Source organism: Arvicanthis niloticus, chromosome 25, assembly GCF_011762505.2.
Source record: "Arvicanthis niloticus isolate mArvNil1 chromosome 25, mArvNil1.pat.X, whole genome shotgun sequence".
Taxonomy (NCBI): Eukaryota; Metazoa; Chordata; class Mammalia; order Rodentia; family Muridae; genus Arvicanthis; species Arvicanthis niloticus.
The window spans coordinates 28,344,343-28,358,467 of record NC_133433.1 but is presented as its reverse complement, the minus strand read 5'-3'; positions in this window follow the sequence as shown (position 1 = coordinate 28,358,467).

Sequence of the window (14,125 nt, the reverse complement as noted above, 5' to 3'; positions counted from 1 at the left end):
CCCTTAGTCGATGCACCCCAAGGGTTCAGCCCATTGCACTGGGTCGATGAGAGGTCTAAGTCCAGCCAACTCTTGCCTGAATAACTGGTACCTGAATATTTAGAGGTGTTTGTGAGTGGGTACTCGACAGGGAATGTTCCACGAGTGTGGATAGATTTCCCGAAAGTATGCCTGATTGCACAAAGGTTTGATGCCAAGAAACCTCCCCTGGTGGCGCCCCAGGGTGGAGACTCCCTTTCCCCGACAAAAGGCATCGAGATGGGTATGGGAAGTAAACCCATTACAATATCTCATTTTGCACAGGGGATCAGGCCTCTGCTTTCCCTCACTGAGTTGGTGCCGCGCTTGATAGGCAATAGGCTGTTCCATCTTAAATATATAGATAGGGGGAGATGTTGGGAGCCGCAGTGCCAAGATGGCACGGACATCCTGTCCTCCCACTTGTAAACAACTGACTGTGCAGGTGCAAAAAACAAAAGGCACGCCAAAGTCACTGCCCATCCCGGGGCGTAATATGGGGTGATGAGTGAACAGCCAATCAGAAGTGAACACGCCACTCTAGGGTATATATAGCAGTGCCATTCCCGGGCTTGGGGTCTTTTCCGCTTTTGCCGTTACAAGAAGTAAACCCTCGTCTGTAGTGATACCCAATTACTGCCTCCGTGTCCTTATTCGTGGGCGAAGGGGACACAGAAGAGGTGCGCGCAACACCCCATGACCTCTCCCACTCATGGAAGTTCTCACTTTTCCTTAATAAATCTATGTTCACTCTGTGTAAAATTAAAGGGAAAAAGCCAAGGAGTTGAGGTTGGGTGTCATTTAGCAGGAGAGCATATAACTAGATTGTTTAGGGTAGGTCAGGCTAGGAGGCAGAAGTGCCTGTGTCATCCTGAGAATACAAAGCCAAGTGAGACAGCTCCTGTTATGTGTCTGGAGAGGACAGAAAGGAAAGCAAAACAGTGGCTGAAGGTAGCTACTGCCATAAGGCTGCCCTAGAATACCTAGGCCAGCACTGGCAGTAAGCCTCTATGCACGCCACATTGGGGAGTGTTGAAAAGCAACACCAGGAGTGTTCTCAACAAGATGCTGTTAGAACAGGCTGAAGCCTTGTCTAGAAGGAGCTGAGTGAAGGAAAGGACTGCCTCTCTTTAGGAGGGTTGAGCCCATATGCATGAGATTACTCAATCCAGTCTGGAAACTGTAGAAGTTTCTGCAGAGTTTTTTACTGTGGAAGTTACTGCAGAGATTTTTAATTGGGAAAGTGACTGTTATAGCCCTGTGTCATCTTTGGAAGGATGCTTTGGTGTTTGATTTTTAGGCTCAGTTTCTGTGTAGGAGAAGAGTTAAAAGGAAGATGAGCCATCTTAATGCTTTAAACCAATGAGAGATGATGCGGACCTAAGGCTAAGATGGTGAGGATGAAAAGCAAGGCATAAGATAGAAAGACAGAAGTCCTGGGACTTGGTGGTTGAGAAGATGTCAAACAGTGACATTTGAGTGCTGATAATTCTGCAAGCTAGAAACTAACATGCTAAGCAAGACACGTTCATCCAGGACAGTGGCCTGTAGATCTGAGTCACGGATTGCAGGATAGAACATTTTATAGTGTGTGTTCATTGACTGCTGCCTTTTTGTTGGTTTGTGACCACAGGGAAGATGAATGTTCTAGTGGTGAAAAATATATATTTGCATTTTCAGAATGCTAGAAGGAAAGGGAGCTTTGAGTCAAAGAAAGTTCTTAAGATAGACTTGACTGCATCTGCTGAAGAAGAAGGATATCAAGGTCACCTTAAGAGCTGGTCATGGTAATGCACACTCAGAAAGCAGATCTCTGGATTTGAGGTTAACCTGGTTCACAGAGCAAGTTCCAGGACAGCCAGGGCTGCACAGAGTCAGATAGAGAAGCCAGGATGGATGGTGAAGAGATGAGTGAATAAGAGCTGGTTTTATAGAAGATTTGATTTTGTGTGCTTAAGTGTTTTACCTGCTTGTACATGTGGTTAGAGCCTCAGGAGGCCTGGGCCTCTGCTGGATCTACAGGGAACTGGTATTACAGATACTTGTAGGTAGTTGTGAGCTGCCACATGGATGCTAGGAACTAACCCAGGCCTTTTACAAGAGCAGCCAATACTCTTAACCACTGAGCCATCTCTCCAGCCCCAACAGAGAACTCTTGATAATATTGAAGAGTCAGATTAGAACATGAGGGAATTGGAAGGACAAGGGTGTTTCTTAGAACTTTGGCCGTTTTAAGAATAAGCAGGTCTGGTTGGGGATTCCTCATAAACAGAAGGCCCTGAATTTGGTCCTTAGCTTTAGTGGCCGGTGGGAGGGGGGTGTATTAGAGAACAAGGAATGACAAGAATGCTCATCACAAGGCAATGGCAGCTTTGTGGGAGAGGGGAGCTAACTTAGGTGAGTGGTTCTAAGATGCCTGTGAGCACAGCCATGGTGTTTGTTGAATGTGCTGAGCTCATTCACACTGTGCAACATGGTATAGTTTGTATGTGGAAATGGGTGACAATAGAAGCTCCAGCTCTGGACTTGAGCTTGGATTTCAACTAGCTACACAGAATGGGCTTTCAGGATGGTCTTAAATGGGAAGGAAGATGAGAAAAACCTGTTTTGTATCTTATTCTCTGGCAGTAATCATTTTGGGTTCATTCTGAATGCTCTATCAAGAGATTAAGAATGTTATCCTAGAGGGGAATAAGGCTGTTCTCATGGTGTCTATGATCCAGGTAAGCAGCAAAGAGGTTCTGCCAGAGCTGGCTCTTCTGTTGCTGCATGTGTATGCCAACTTTGTCTTCCTGATTAGTAAGCAGAAGCTTCTTCAAGCAATTTTGACTGAAACTGCTGGCTGAAGAAACTGCTCTATCACTGATGTCCAGGTTAACTTAAAAGACTGACGAGTCCCCCCACCACCACCTCAAAAGCTGCCCCAGCCCCACACTTCCTTCATGATCAGGGGGCAGAGCGTGGGACTTAGAGTCACAGTCATGCTCAGGCTTCTAGCCCACCACCCACACAGCATTTACTCTTTTTTTCCAGAACCTCATTAAACAGATGCTAGAACCATAGCAGTTAAAAATGCTTTCTGAGCTGAAGAAGGAGTACGATGATCTGGCTGAGCAGGAGCAGTTTGGCATGGTGGTGAGTGAAGCCTGGAGCAGTCAGCTCTTTCCAACTCCCTCAGTCCCTTCCCTCTGGAGGCCAGTCAGGTCACTTGATCCTTGACTCCTTACTGGTTTTGAATCTTTTAGTCAATCAGTTCCCACCCCTCACCCTGGAGCTCTAATCTCCCAGAGGAGGTTCAACCTGTCACCTTTTTTGATGTCTCTTTCCATCAGCTCCATGATGGGATTTATTTTCTTCCTCACTAGATGGGCACAGTGCCCCATCTTTGGCCTCACCTCAATGCCATCCTCTTGAAGCTCCAATTCAGTGAGCAAGTTGTGAACATCAAGCCCAAGATCCTGTGTGTCACTGATGCATGTGAAGAGCTGTGAAAGAGTGAGGGCTTCTTTAGCCTCCTGGAGCTCATACTGTTTGTTGGAAACTATATGAACGTGAAAGAGTTAAAAAGTTTTAAACCCCTAGTCAACTGAGAGGAACCAAAAATGCAGGTCAGCGAGCCTTGGGTTCCAGGAACTTGGCTGACCACAGAGTAGATTGAGTAAGATTAATTTCTTGAGAAAATCTTGTACAAGATGTTTCCCTGTGACCATTCCTTGAACCTGTCACATTAACTGAATAATAGGCTGGTACTTTGAACAGGTGGTTTCCAATGACTTCCCTCACTCCCCTGCCCCCCCCATTGTGTTTTTTTCCTTTAAATACCCTATACTTCCAATGCTTGAGGTTGGACTCCTCTGCCCCTGTGTGGGTTATGGGTCTTGACCTCAGAATGTTGATCCTGAACTATATCTCTTGCTGTTTGCATCAAGATGGGTATTTTGTGAGTTATTGGGTGGTTGTTTGATTCCTGAGGCTTGAGTGAGGTCCTCTCTTCATGGGGGCCTTACAAACACAGACTCCAGGAATGCCTGTTATTTTGCCTTCAATACCAGCTTCCTCTGTAAGGTGAACCATGAGGTTAGACTGGATGACAGAGGGATGGAAGGCTACTTGAGCCCAGTATTGGCCTAAGGTGGTTTGAGGCAGGTCCAGACTAATGATTTCTCCTCTCCTCCCAAGCTTTGAGACATCAAGTCTCCAGATCAGAAGATGACTCTGTGGCATTTCTTGGCTGAGTTATGTGAGAATGACCACCCCAATGTCCTCAAGTTTCCTGATGAGCTTGCCCATGTAGAGAAAGCCAGCAGAGGTAAGGAAGTGTATGGAACTTGACAGAGTTCATTTTCATTTTCCACTATGTTGGTCTCAAGAACTGAAGTGTTGGAAGCAGGTATCTTTATCCACTTCAGCCATCTTGCTAGTCCAGAACTAGCTTCTACCTTTGCCCTACATTGCCTTACCTCTGCTGTATAAAGTGAGCATTATCCACTGCCCTGGCCACCAAAAAGAGACCTCAGTGGTCACCAAAGGAAACAGCATGGCTGACAAAGAGGTGAAGAAGGTCGAAGGTGGAATGGTTAGCATCATAACTATGACAAAAAGTAAAGCTGAACCTGTCCCTCCATTCCAACATAGGGCCAAGGATCTGACCCTAATGACTAAAATTGAAAAAGTTTGATGAGGTGTGGAAGACCGTAACCTAAAAAATAATCCTGCCCCAGAAAGATGCAAAAACAATGGTGAGACAAATGCACCAATGGACCCACCTAGGTCCTGAGAAACTAGTAGCTACCGTGCTAAATACCAAGTTCCATGTACCTGGACTCACACAGCTGGTCGAGGATATCATACATGCTTGTGTACCCTGTCAGAAGGTAAATTCGTAAATGCCTATTGAACCAAGGCTGAAACTGTCAAGCGCCTCTGAGGTGACAGGCCAGGAGCCTATTGGGAAGTAAATTTCACTGAGATCAAGCCTGTATGGTAATAAGTACCTTCTAGTATTTGTAGACACCTTCTCCATTTGGATAGAAGCTTTCCCTACAAAGAAAGAAACAGCCATGGTTGTGGCAAAGAAGATTCTGGAAGAAATGTTTCCACGGGGTACCTAAGGTAATTGCTTCAGACAATAGGCCTGCCTTTGTTGCTCAGGTAATTCAAGGATTGGCCAAGTGCCTGGGTTTTGATTGGAAGCTTCATTACATTTACAGACCTCAAAGCTCAGGTCAGGTAGAAAGAATGAATAGAAATTTAAAAGAGACCTTGACAAAATTGTCCATGGAGACTGGTAGCACAGATTGGGTGGTACTCCTTCCTCTGGCTCTTTTTAGGGTTAGAAACACCACTACAAGATTTAACCTAACTCCTTTTGAGATTCTGTTTGAGGCACCCACTCCTTTGACCACCTTAGGAGAGGTGACTAAACCTACTTGTCATAGTAACAGTGATTTGTATGATAGGTTAAAAAAACTTCAGGTAGTACAGAAAGAAGTGTGTACCCAGTTGACCCACACCAATGAACCTGGGACCCCAAAAACATCCCATAGATTCCAAATAGAAGACGTGGTCTACGTCCGGTGGCACCGAGCCCAAACTCTAGAACCGTACTGGAAGGAACCTTTCCTGATGTTGCTGACCACTCCCACTGCAGTGAAGGTTGATAGAATATTGGCCTAGATCTAAACCTCTCATGTGAAACCAGCTACAGAAGGACCATCGCCCAACTGGACAGTCCAGCGCACTCAAACCCCACTCAAGATAAGGATCTAAAGACAGACTAAGGCTGACTGACATGATCCCACCTGAGTTCCTCCTTGTCTGGATTTTTATCCCATTTGTGGCAGGAAGGCCTGGACTAGCCCTTGGGGATAACCCTCATGCCCCCCAAAAGCTGACATGGGAGGTCTTCTCACAAACTAGAGATGTTTTTTTGGTCAGTTTCAAAGATGGCAGCCCCCTATACCTGGTGGCCCCTGCTCACCCCAGATGTCTGCCAGTTGGCTGCAGGATTAACATGAGACCCCTTACAATCTTGCTTTTTTTGCTCACCTTTGGCACCTGCATTCTAAATTGCTTGGTTAGATTTGTTAAAGATCACGTTAATACCATACAAGTGCTTATGTTTAGACAATAGTATCACACTATACAGCAGGATTACAACTTGTGATTCCATGATTGGAATAAGCCACAAGGAAAGAGGGGAATGAAGGAATCTCAGGTCTCAGCCTATACTTAAAAATTAACTTCTCCAGAGACATGTTCCTGTAGAGGCACATTCCAAGGACATATACATACATTCCAGGAAAAGGGCCCAAGATAGGAGAATTAAAAGGTTATCAGGATGCTGGGCCCTTTGTACAATAAACCTGGGTAAACAGGAGCCATATATGGTAAGATAGACTTAGCTAACAGTCATTGTCATAAGATAATGTTGCCAAGAAACTGGGCATGGGAGCAGCCATTTGAGGTCAGCCTCTGTGGTTAGCATTCTCTAAGAGGTGATTGTAAGACTGCCCTTGTAAGCCCTGTAAAAACTGTATAAAAACTGCTCTTAGCTGTAGCTCAGGTTTCCTCTAGCCTGTATGTAGGGGAACCTCAGTGTGCTGGATCAATAAATGTCTTGCTTTTGCTTCAAATCCTCTGTCTATGAGTGTTTCTGTGGGAGCACATCTTCCCAGTTTGGATCGCAGGATCCAAACAAGGCAGCATCCTTCCCTCAGACTCTCACTCTATCATACCCATGGCTATCATTTACCACTGGCAGAGGCCAAGATCATGGCTTGTAGCATCTCTGTATCGAACTGGGTTTTGGCCAGGTGTCTCTGTTTTTTGTTTGTTTTTGTAACAGTCTCAGTCTGTAAGCCAAACTAGCCTCCAACTCATGTAACCTATATAGGCCTCAAACTCACACTAATTCTCTGGCCTCAGTTTTGTGAGTGCTTGGATTATAGGTATATACAACAATGCCTAGTCATCATGTGGATTTTCAAGGATCAAATCGCTCTAGTTTGAGGAGTGAGAAAAAAACCACACACACACACCACTCTACACATATCCTGCCACACACTGGCACAGTCTGACATAGAGATTTCTCCCAAATATACAGTAGGTGCCTGGCTGGGTCTGGTGGTGCATTCCTATAATCCTAGTACTTGGGAGGCTGAGGCAGAAAGATATTGGAGAGTTTTGGGTCAATCTGAGCTATGCTGAGATAAACTTGCCTCAAACAAACAAGTAAATAAATAAAAGTTGCTAAGGTGAAGAGCTCAAAGGAGAGAATTAGGTCCTGATAAAGTAAAAAAGAATTTGTTTTCAGGGCAGACCCTGAAGATTGGAAGAGAGCATGTGTGCATGTGTGCATGTGTGTAATCCTAGCGGTCTGGAAGCTGAGGGAAGAAGAGTGTGACTTTAAGGACAGCCTTGATTATATAGAAAGGCTGAGTCTCAAAAAAACCAAGGACCAGCTTGGTGGTAGAGTGCTTGTCTAGCATGCAGAAGGCTTGTAGTTTCATGTCTAGCCTAGCAGAAGATAAATAAATAAATACATTTCTTTATAAGCTTTATAAGAATGGACACTGAAGTCCCAGCAATTATGGAGGCCATGATGGGGTAATCAGTTGAGGCCCAAAGTTTGAGGCCAGCCTGGGCCACACAGAAAAAAGCATATCTCACACAAGATCAGTAAACAAAAATGAAAATAACCATAATGAAAAAGTCTGGGGATACAACTTTTACCAAGTGAGCAAACAACAATTCTGATAATGGGACAAATAGATGTCAAATGCTAGGGACAGTACACACTGGTAGTAAGTAACAGTGATGTGGTCCCTAGGTAACCCCAAATACCAAATATGTGATGTTCTGACCAAGACTGCTGAGTTATGTTGAATTTAAACAAAAGAATCAACAAAACCAGACTATGAGCATTTAAAAGACTGCTACTGTTCTGGATGCTTTAAAAAATATCTATTTCATTAAAACAAAAAGTAAGGAAACTGTTCTAATTAAAGCCAAGGGTAGAGACATGGCAACCAATGCAAGTCATGCTCCTTGATCAAATTCTGAATTTAATTTCAAAATTAAGATTAAATTAAAAAAAAACAGATTAAAAGGACACACTGAGAGCATTTGGGAAGGTCTAGTAGTAGACTGTATATTATTATATTAATATTAAATTCTTCAAATATGATTATTCTTTTGAGATTTTATAGGAGTCCTAGAAGGTATGCATTGTCTCAAATGCTCTGATCGCTATAGTGCTTGACCATGTTTCTCAAAGTATAGAACCTGTGTGTGTGCAAGTTACTAGTGAATTTTGGTTTGTTTGTTAAAAAAAAAAAAAACCCATTCAATATGCATACTTCACTATACTAGTTTTTTTTTCTATTAGATACATTTGAGACTTTTTTTTTGTTTTTGTTTTTTTGAGACAGGGTTTCTCTGTGTAGCCCTGGCTGTCCTGGAACTCAGTCTGTAGACCAGGCTAGCCTCAAACTCAGAAATTCGCCTGCCTCTGCCTCCCAAGTGCTGGAATTAAAGGTGTGTGCCACCACTGCCCGACATTTGAGACATTTTAAGATAAAACCCTGAAAGGTTAAAAGCGAGTCACCAAGCTGGATGGTGGTGGCTCTTTCCTTTAATCCTAATGTTCCAGAGCCAGAGGCAGATGGATCTTTAAGTTTGAGGCTACAGAACAAGTTCCAGGACAGTCAAAGCTACACAAAGAAACCCTGTCTGGAAAATGCAAAACAAAACCAAGTCACCGAGGAGACAGAGGGTATGGAAGACAGCTACCAAAGTATGGGAGGGGTCTGTCCTCAGGAACTGGGGTTTTGGGGTGAGTGTGGGGGAGGGAGTGCTTGGAGAAGCAAAGTGAACATGAAACATTTTGGCTTTCTCCTCCCTCAGAATTCTGGAGAGCTCCTGAGATGCTTAGAAGCAAGGTTGCCATGGTGAGATTTAACTATGTGAAACTCACACTTGTCCCACTAACAAGGATGGAGTGTGTGAGGGGTCCACCAGCCCCACAGAGGACAGAAATTTAGACAGAGGTCTTCATGAAAACCAAAGGAACAACCCTCAGTCTATTGTGGGTAAACTGAGTCTAAATGACTCAGAACATCCTGCCCATCTATATAGAGGGAGACAAGAAGGCAGAATGAGTTACAAGATCCAGAATAAGGGCAATAGTCTTTCTACACCAGAGAGTCGAAGTCCAGTCTTTAATTCATAGGCAAAATTTTTAAATGAAAATTCTATTCTTAAAACAAGGGTAAAAAAATCACCTCAGAGAGAAAAGAGAGTCTAAATCTGTGTTCCAGTTTACATTTTTGGAGATTATATAGGCTTTTGCTCTTATTAGCAGGCCCTGAAATTGTGTTATGATTAATCCAAAGTGTGATGGTTTATACATGCTTGGGCCAGGAGTAGCACTGTTGGGAGATGTGACCTTGTTGGAGTAGGTGTGACTTTGTGGGTGTGGGTTTTAATGCCCTTGTCTAGCTGCCCGGAAGTCAATATTCTGCTATCAGCCTTCAGATGAAGATGAAGAACTCTCAGCTCCTCCTGTACCATGTTTGCCTGGAGGCTGCCATGTTCCTGCCTTGATGATACTTGGATTGAATCTCTGAACCTTTAAGCCAGCCCCAATGAAATGATGTCCTTAATAAGACTTGCCTTGGTCATAGTGTTTATTCTTAGCAGTAAAACCCTAAGACACAAATCAAAGAGTTTTGTACAAGGTACTCTTTATTCCATCAGATCCAGAATTCCAAAATGAAGGGACTAGCTATAGGTCTGGAAAAATAACCTCAATGTGATTTGGTGACATATTATTATTTTAAAAGTAAAGGTTTCCATTTTTTTAAAAAAATGAGGACTTGTCTTTTGTGTATCACTTTCAGGACTTCTGATGGTTCAAAACAATCACATTTTAAAGAAGTCTGCTTTTTCATAAACATCAGGATTTCTAACATGCTGTCTGAAAATAAAGTATTTTTGTTCCTTAAAAACAGCTGGCATATTTGAGAGTATTAAACACAATTGGCTGTACGTCAAAAAATAGATAGAACATGAAACATTTTGCGTGGCTTTAAAATGAGATGCTTAGTGTAATGAAGAATCTAGCAATGTAAATACATTTTGGAAACTTTGTTCTGAATTTTCAGGAGAGTTTTTGTGATGGAATTTTAGTTCTGTAGTGAAGTTATCCATTCTTTGTTGCCATCCCAGTCCACATAATAAGTGTAGTCATGCTAACCGTAGTGTTGGTTTGACATACAATTCACAATGGACAAATTCATCTCATAGGCACGTGCTCACTACTTCAGCGACCTTTATCTGAGACTAAAATTTGACATTCAGTCTTCTAGACAAACTCAATTTCTGAAATAGTTATGCTTATGGAAAGAATGGATAAAGGGCGTGAAGATAATTTGAAGCAATAATTTATTTCTGTCTTTAAAATACAATAGAAGATACTTGAGAAGTAAAACACAAACCCATCCATAGTAGCCCTGCAGAATCTGCAGTCTGGTACTAATGTACAAATTTTGGTTCTGTCATTTAATAGTTTACCTGGCAAAGGTTACTTATCTCCCCTGACCCTCATGTTCTTCATCAGGAAAAATGAGAATAATAATAGACTATGCTACATAGAGCTGTCATAAACATTAAAAGGCACTTCATTGGGAATGGGGCTTAGTTTTGTGCTCAATAAAAGCAGAGCTACCAGTAACCATCATCAGAAATAGTAAATGTTTGTGACATGATTAGAATGGACAAAGTTCTTTGAATGTATTCCACTGTTCCAAGGTCAGCTTTGACTTTTTTGTCTCATCAAGCCATTACTCATAGCCTAAAACCAAGACATGTATCTGCATATGACCCAATGGGCCTGTTACTAGAAACTGAGTCACACCCATATTTTTATGAGGTCAAGATGTATTTGTTTCATTTGTGCAGATTTATAACTTATTTGCCATTCCATCAGCCACTTTGTGGTATTGGTGAATGGCAACGAAACAATATACTCAGTTTACTCCTTCACCATCAATACTTACCAGGTTGAGCTCTCCAGTGCTACTCTCTGTGCAGTCTGTCATATCAGGAGCTGCTGAACACAAGTCCATGGCTCCTGTGGGAAAAGCCCAATGTTGATAATAGTGAAGAGCCATATGTGAAGATGATATAAAATCAAATTTAGTCAGAACAAAACAAACTCTGTCACCTCATGCAATGCAGTACATGAAAAGACTATTAAAATCTATGAATTGGTCCCCATGCTCTCACACTAACCTGGGAGAACAGGATCAAGGGTGCATCTAGATCCTTGCAGCAGTTCAACCCTAGCAGGGATGAAGTTGGCATAACAATTCATGAAAGGCTGAGAGCTAAACAATGTCTGTTACTCTGTGGGCTGCTGCATATAAACACATTGAAATAACAGAAAAGGCAATGACAAAATATTTTATCTGCAAATCATTTATGGTAGCCTTGAGAACAGAGTACTTCACTGTATCTTGACAAGGGACTGTCTCCACTCCCCCCCCCCCCCCATGCAGCTGTCACAGGATGTTCTCTCTGTGCTGTGAACAGTTATCTGGAGCCAAGTGTGGAAGTTCTCCGGTTTCTGCACTTTCAGCTGGCATTGCTTCGTGAAGAGTCAATCTTGCTGTTACCTAGGAAGCTCTGCTGCTTTGGGTTAAATAGCAGGTCATCATGAGGAACTCAATTTGGTATCATAAGTGGTTTCTAAAAAGAGCTGAAATTTATAATGTAAAACTTGCTGTGGATGAAAATGGCATATATATTTTTTGTTGGGACCCAAATCATTGACAAGTTTTTATGTGCTTAACAGCTGAAAATTATATAGGAAATTAAAAAGTTTGGCATGTAAATTCATGATTGAAATGATGGGCTATTATTTGAAAGGACAAATTACCAAATGTCATCTGTGATAAAATGGCACATTTGGAAAAAAAATCATGGTTGGTATACTAAACAACCAACAATTTGGCAATCTATTAAGTGGTAAAACCTAGCATATTAATTTAATGGGTGAGCCATTTTCTGCTTATTGAATATGTATATAATTTTGTCTCAACATCTAATAAGGATTTTCTTGTAATAAGCAGGATATTAATTTTCTTATGTAACATATAGGTGAGCCTAATGTAACTTTTTGGAATATTGGGATAATTATCTTGTTCCAGCTCACATGAATTTGTGAAGTAATTATCTTCTACTTATTCTGAAAAGCATGCATTTTCTTTTCTTTATTCCCCAACCGTATTTTAAAATTAGAATTTCTCCTCCTCAGTTCTCGGCATGCCCTGTTATATTTTCCTCTAATGACAATTTCTGGTTTATTGTAAGAATTATATCTACCATCGATAGTATAATTTAGTATCTGTGACAATGCTATCTGTTAGAATTTGAACTGAAACTTTAATTCACATGTGGGACACAGCCGGCCAGGAGAAGTTCAGGGGCCTGCATCATGGCTACTACATTCTAGCCCAGTGTGTCATTATAATGTTTGAAGTAACATCAAGAGTTACTTACAAGAACGTACCTAACTGGCATAGAGATCAGTTACGTGCATGTAAAAAATATCCCCATTGTATTGTGTGGCAACAAAGTTATTATATTTTAAAGACAGGATATTAAAGACAGGAAAGTGAAGGCAAAATCTATTCTCTTCCACCTAAAGAAGAATCTTCAGTACTATGACATTTCTGCCAAAAGTAACTACAATTTTGCAAAGCCTTTCTTCTGGCTTGCCAGAAAGCTCATTGGAGATACTGTTTAACTCAGATCTGCCCTGAGTCCAGGTGGGTGCACATCCAGATTCAACTATCATCTGTCATGTCAATAAAGATCTTGGAATCTCGGACTTTCTCATGTCTATTCTGGCCTGCCATCTCGTGGCCATTGTGGACAACTTCCCTGTGGTCCTGCCCACTGGTTCCCATAGAATGAGAACTGTATCTGTCAAATTTCATCTGCTCTCATCTTCAATAATTTGCTTCTGAATCTTCATAGTTGCTTGTCTTCTGTTTTGCATTTTCATTTAAGAAATACTGAATTAATGATATTATTTGAATATATAATCATCTCTCATAAAATACATACTAACCACAGTTTCCTCTCCCTCCACTTCTCCTTACCACCTCCCCCTTAGTGGAATTGCTTTGAGTTTCTTCCCATTTAGTTTGATGTCTTCTAAAATATTGCTGTAAGGTTTTTTTTTTATTATATTTAGGTATGTCCCTTTTATCCCTATACTTTCCAAGATTTAACTGATATGTTTATACAGAAATCAGTTTTAGAATAATACATTATGTTCACATCATGCACAATTACATTATGCCTAAAATTTTATTAACCTAATGATATTCTTTTAATTTTAATTTTGTTGTTTTTGTGTTGTCTTCAGAAGAATGTTTGTCTCTTTAGCTTTGGGTGAAGACCAGTCAGGTGTGGAACTTACAGATCCAATTAAGCTTGGCCTCTAAGTGCTAGTATTAAATGTGGACTTTTTTTTTGGGTTTTTACATTATTGTTCCATGGGTGTGGAATGTAGTATTTATTTATATTCTTCAATTCTCTTCTTACAAATATACACTCCTCCACTTCTGTTTCCTCTTTAGAAAAGAGCATGTAGCTGAGAGGTCAGTCAAACATGATAAAAAAAAAAGGTAAAAGTTTAGGAAAAGAGATTTAGAGGCAAGATAAAGCAAGCCAATAGAAGAGAAAGAGTCTTAAGAGTAGGCAGAGCTACACCCACACCCACTGTTAGGAATCCTATAAAAGTACCAAACTAAGAGCAATAATTTATAAGATGAGGACCTGGTATACCCCCTTGCAGACTCCTTGCTTACTGTCTCAGTTGCTGTGAATTTCTGGGCCATTCAGGAAGTGTGAGTCACATCTTCTCTCTCATGTTCTGGGCTTCAAGTTAAATCAAACAGTGGTTGGCCATGGAAACAACTTTGGTGCCACCACAATTCTGCATAGGAAGGACTACTGGTAGGATGATGATTTCCTGTCTGGGTTGCTGTCCAGGTTTCTGTGTTTGTAGAATGCAGAGTAACTTCTTACTCCA